Here is a 6256-nt window from a genome sequence, read left to right as displayed (position 1 = left end):
ATGTAATCAAGTTTTGCTTGTAATCTCTTTTTTTGTCCCGGTGTCTTAGTTTTAAGGAGCTAATGAGACCTTAAAGGAAAGGGTGTTTGTGTTTGAATACTCTTCTCATTTTCCAAGATAGAGACTGGCTCTGAAAAAGAATGCATTGTTTAAAAAAGTGGCTGATTATTACTCTTCTCCTCCTCCTCATTGCATAACTTATTCACACAGTTTAGGACATACATTAGTTTAAAATTATTTTTATGTTTTTTTCTTTTATAGCAAGATTGGTTGCATTCATAGAAACACAATAAGCTCATGCTTATCTTTGTTACTTACAATATGTCTTAACTAATTATGAATAAATTTGATGCAATTTTTAAAAATTTTTATATTGGCCTGAATAACTATCCAGGGATAACAGACCTGTATAAGGTCACCTGATCTGTAGGGGTTAACCCTTCTATGTTTATCAGTTTCTAGATTAAATTCATTTTACTTAATTTATTGAGAAATTAGAACATTAACCCAATATTGATGGTGTGAATTTGTTTTTCTTATAATGAGCCAATCCCAAATGCTGGTTGGCAAAACATGTGCTCTGCCTTGTCATCAAGCTCCAAGTTGTGAACCCTAACAACTGTTTGCTAGTTTGGCTCTGGCATGGCTGCACTCCCTCAGATGGGGGGTAAAGTCTTGGTTTAGTCTCAAAACACTGGAAAAAATCCTGGAAAATCCTGTTCATTACAGCCAAATGCGTGCAGAAAAGTATATGGTTGTTCCCTGAGCTTTTTCATTTTTTGCTGGGCAACTGACCCACACAAACCCTGGCAAAAACTATAATTTATATAAATAAATGAATTGTGTGAATTAAATTAAATAGAATTTTATTAAATTAACTTAAAAAAAAAATTTAAAGTAAAATAATAAAATATTAAATAGAAGTAAATTCAATAAAAAGAAATAAAAATGATTTGAAATAAAACAAAACACACACCCACACACACACACACACCACACACACACACCACACACACACAGACACACCACACACACCACACACACACACACACACCCACACACACACACACACAAGCACACATGACACATGCACACATGACACATGCACACACCCCACGCACGCACGCACATACATGCACATGCACATCCATCCAACCATACATACATATGTACATATATGTATATACATACATATGCATATATGTATATAATATATGTATGTATACATGCATATATATGTATATATGTATATTTGTTATATATGTTTACATGTATATATATATGTATATATATATCTTATATATCTATATATATGTATATGTTATTATATGTATATGTATTTTTATACATATATATGTGTATATATACATTATATTTATATATATTATTTTATTTTATATAATTATGTATAGGCATGTATGTATGTATATATATGTTAGGCCCTGTATGTATGATATATATGTATAGGCATGTATGTATGTATATATATGTATAGGTATGTATGTATGTATATATATGTATATATATATTATATGTATATATATATTATATGTATATATATTATATGTATTAAAATATATTATTTGTATATATTATATTATATGTATATATAATTTTATATTATATATATATCTATATATAATATATATATATATAATTGATATATATATATATTGTATTTTATATATATATATATTATTTTATAATATATTGTATATTATATATTTATATATAGATATATATAATTATATAGATATTTATAGATGATATATATATATATATATATAATATAATAAAATTTGTATGTATTATAGATATATATATATATTTATATAATATATATATATATATATATTTTGGATATTATATATATATATATATATATATATATATATATATTGTATATTTATATAAAATTTTAAGATATATATATATATATATATAATATATATATATAAAATATATTGTATATTTATATATATATATATAATATATATATATATAATATATTGTATATATATATATATATATTGTATATTTTTATATAATAATATATAAAAATTATTTTAAAATTTATATATATAATATTTTATAATTATATTAAATATATATATTAAATAATACGTATTATTTTGTACTAGTCTGAAAATAGTAATAAAATGTTTTGAAAATTATTTATACTTTGCAGCTTTTTCATGAGGTAAAAAAGCCTTTGCTGAGAGTGATACTCAGTGGGGTATTTAGCCTACGAGACGAAAGAGCTTTGGACATATATTGTCTGTGCAAAACAGCAAAAAAACCCCCAGATAGCAACTTTGCTGCTGGGGTAGTGAATTTGGTTCTGTGAAAATGCTGAATGAATATCAATACTGAAAAGGGAAAAGCCTTTGTTTTTAAAATTTCAATATGAGGATTTTTTTCTTTTAATTTTACTTTTTTTTCACCCTTTTTTGCGGGTCACTGTCTTCAGAGGATATAGAATATTTGGGGGTAGTCAGTCAAAGAATGTCAGACTGTAGTTGCAAAAAACCAAGAATTTTTAGTCTTTTGCTTTTGGGGATTGTGTGGAAGAAGGGGGAAAACTGTTAATGTTATAGGGAAAAACAAAAAAAGTACAGACGTAGGCATTGCTCATAATTTTGGTACTATATAGGCATAAAACCCCACGGTTTTGATTATAAAATTTTTGTTCAGTTTAAGGGGAAACTAAGGGCTATGGTGTGGAGGAACGTGCCAACAGTACAGTTGGCCACTATGAGCTTTTGGAGCCCCCACCAGAAGGAATTAATACTTTAGAGCTATGGTTTGGGTAAGGAGATTATTTTAATATTGCAATTGTGTTTTTTTGTAATATATAATGGGGGTTGTACCAATGTGTTCTCACAATGCAAGGGAATGGAGATAACAATTTTTATTTGAGAAATGGTGCCGGGAAATTCTATAAAAATGCAATTTCCCCCAGGTTTTACAAAATAATTTTGGCAGGGGGTTTATGGCTTTTTTTCCACGTTTCAGTTGAACATCCCAATTTCATTTTATGATTCAAGTGGCCCCACTTATTTAAAAATAGTTATTTTAAAAATGGTTTTAATTTGCAAAAAACCTTTTAAAAATCCTTACAGGATTTGGTCTGGGAAGTGACAGCAAGGGCTCGGGGTTGTAATTCTCCTAGAGTTAGCTCGCATTCTCCCCCCCCTATAGCCCCCCTCGCACACATCCCCCTTAACATACCCTTTCCCCTTTATCTTGGAGGTGAAAAACTCCCGGGTGGTTTTAACATGTGAACTATGATTCTATTTGTATTTGATAAGAATTACTCTAGCGTGCTGCCTTTCTTTTTTTGATTGCATACACTTTTGTGTTACCAGTAAGTTGTTGGGAATCTTTGACTTGAAAATATATTTAATGTATATTATATTTTATTGTATTATATTATATGATATGATATTATATTATACTTGTATACTTTATTTTTTTTGCGGGCCAAGAGATCCTAGAAGATCATTTAGATGCCTCCGATCCCTCCCTCTCTGAAACGCTTTTACACATGGTTTTGTTCATTGGTGAGGAGAAAACTTTGGGAGCTGTTCCAAGAAAACCAAAGGATAACCCCCGGCACATATTTTTTCCGGGTAAGCAGGAACAGATTGCAGGGGTATTTTTTAAAATAATGTAAAATTTTGATGTGATACAAAATAGTATTTGAATTAAAAAATCCTGCAGAAAGAGAGGGTTTGAGATTTTTTAAATATTAAGGGTTTGAAAAAATTTGGCCCAAAAAATCATTTTAAAAAGGGGGAAAATGATCCACGGGAAAACAACCCCCAGGAAGTACCAACCCGGGGAGCATGAGAAGTACAGCATGCGAATTGCGGGCTTTCACTGTTTTAGGGCCAGTAAGTAAAAAGTAAATGTGGAGTGTAATTTTTTTTTATTTCAGATTGTCAGTTAATAATTTTCTGCCCTTATGCTGTGAGTTAACCTATATACTTTAGATGAGCAATACATGTAAGCAAAATCTCAAATTTTGTGGTCATTTTTTTGTTTTTATAAAAAACAAATTTTACTGCAAAAAGGGGTTTAAATATAAAAAAAAAAAACGGGTTAAAGAGAAAAATTTAAACGATGTCAAACTGAAAGGTTTTATAGTTTTTTTTTTACATGCAAATGCCCCCCACAGTGTCCAAACCTAATTTTTTGTTTAAGAACTGTGTCTGTAGTGGTTGTTTTTTTATTGACTTTTTTAAGCCAGGAAAAATTTGGGCAAAGCAAGAAAGAATTTTCAATTTAGCTAAAGTTACAGTTTGCAGGGTGTTTCCCCAGAATTTATTAACAAGATTTTCATCACTGTTTTTAGAAAAAGGTGATTGTTAATTCATTCCTTAAATGAAGGGAACGTGTAGTTATGTATGTTAACAGGATGGGAAAAAAGAAATACGAAATCCAAATAGACAGTAAAAAAATTTTGTCTGGTAAAAAATTTTTGTTTTTTGTTCCATGGAAACACGACCTGAATTGAAAATCCCTGCATTGTGAAAACAAACGGGCAGAACAAAAATTAAATAAATGTTGACAGAAAAACAAATCAAAATAGGGAACAGAAAAAGGAAAAAAGTATTTCGCACCCATTCCTTTAGTGAAGTCAACATAATTATAATGATTACTGTGTTAATTTAGGGAACTAGACTAATGGAAAACTGTTGAGCTAAAGAATTTTGAGAAAAATAAAAGGGGGTTTCAAACAAAATTTTTGGAACATTGTGAAAAATTACCCCCAATAGGAGTCACAGAAATTTTTTCTGAAAAAAATTTTTTTGTATTTTGTGGGTTACAAATGAGTATTTTTCCCTTTAAGTAGACAAGAAAATATAATGTTTTATATGGGAAATTGTAATAATAGATGAGCTTTCTGTTTAGAAATTTTTGGTGATACAAAAAATGGTTAAAACTTTCCCTCAGTAAGAATAGGAATGCAGCCTTAAATGTTTTCCCAAATACATCGTGATTTAAAAAAAGCTTTTTTAGGGTAAAGTGAAGGTGGCAACTCTTTTGGAATTGCCAGTTGGGCAACATAAACCCTGTTTAAAGAGGCCCAAAATAAATGTGGGGTGCTTGTGTAGGGTTAAATGTTTAAAAAATACTACAGTACTAATGCCCATTAAAATATATGTATTTAATGTTTAAATATGGGAGTCTTATCTTTTTCAGGCTGCCAGCATTGCCCTTTCTTAAAGGTGTGACATCAGAATTTTGTTTAAGCCCATCATAAAAAAGGTGATACCGGAGTGTACCAAAAACAAATATTTAAGCCGCAAAAAACAAGGTTAAGCATATGACATTAGTTTCAGTATGTTTTTTCTCTGAGAAATGAACTCATATTTGGACAGAAAGAGGGGACATAGAGATACTTTCAGTGCTAAAATTTTTTCATCGCTCATTTGTACCTGTTTTTATTACATTTTAATTATGAAAACTTTTCTGTAAAAATTTTTTAAAGCTTTTATTTTCATTAGCAATTTTTTGATTTTTTAAGTAATGTAAAATTTTTTCAATGAAGATTTGATTACAATTTTTAAACCCCGCACCAAAAACTGGTGAACGGGGGGGCTCCTGAACGCCAGACAGTATTGAGTAGATCCCCTTTCTCGCAAAAACAGCTGTGATTTCAACTTTCTTTTTCAACACATTTTTAAAACTCAGTTGATGAAAAATTTCAGAGGTTGGTAAATCAGTTTTTGTACCATCTTTTCTTTGTGAAAATAGGTTGTAAATTTATTTTAAGATAAGATTTTAGAAATGAAAAGATTTTTTTTTCAGATTCTTGGTTGAGGCACGGGGTTTTTAAAATTACCCCTAGGCCACATTTTGTGAATTGATAATTAGACAAAGGAAAAAAGTGGGCAACTGTCAGTGAAATTTGCTACTGCATCCTCCCCTTTGGGAAAATAGGCAGAAGAAATAATTAGCAAGCTTTGAGTTATTGAATCCCTTTTGATCAATTATTATTAAAAAGGTTACAAGAGAGAGTGTGCAGTCTTGGGTTTGACTTTATGAGCTCCCCGCAAGATCTCCCCCAGCTCTTTCGGAGAATCCCCCCTAGTCTTATCTTTACCAAGTACTTTCAGGTAACGCATAATTTCCATTTAAAACCAGGATTTTTAATGGTGTTTTGTATTTGTATACTCTTTTCAAAAGTTTTTTTTTGGGAAAAGGCAATTAGCTATCTTTTAGCATCAGTTTACTTTTTGGGGATGTA

This window comes from Penaeus monodon, chromosome 8 (genome assembly GCF_015228065.2).
Source record: "Penaeus monodon isolate SGIC_2016 chromosome 8, NSTDA_Pmon_1, whole genome shotgun sequence".
Classification (NCBI taxonomy): Eukaryota; Metazoa; Arthropoda; class Malacostraca; order Decapoda; family Penaeidae; genus Penaeus; species Penaeus monodon.
Note: the sequence above shows the minus strand (reverse complement) of the source record.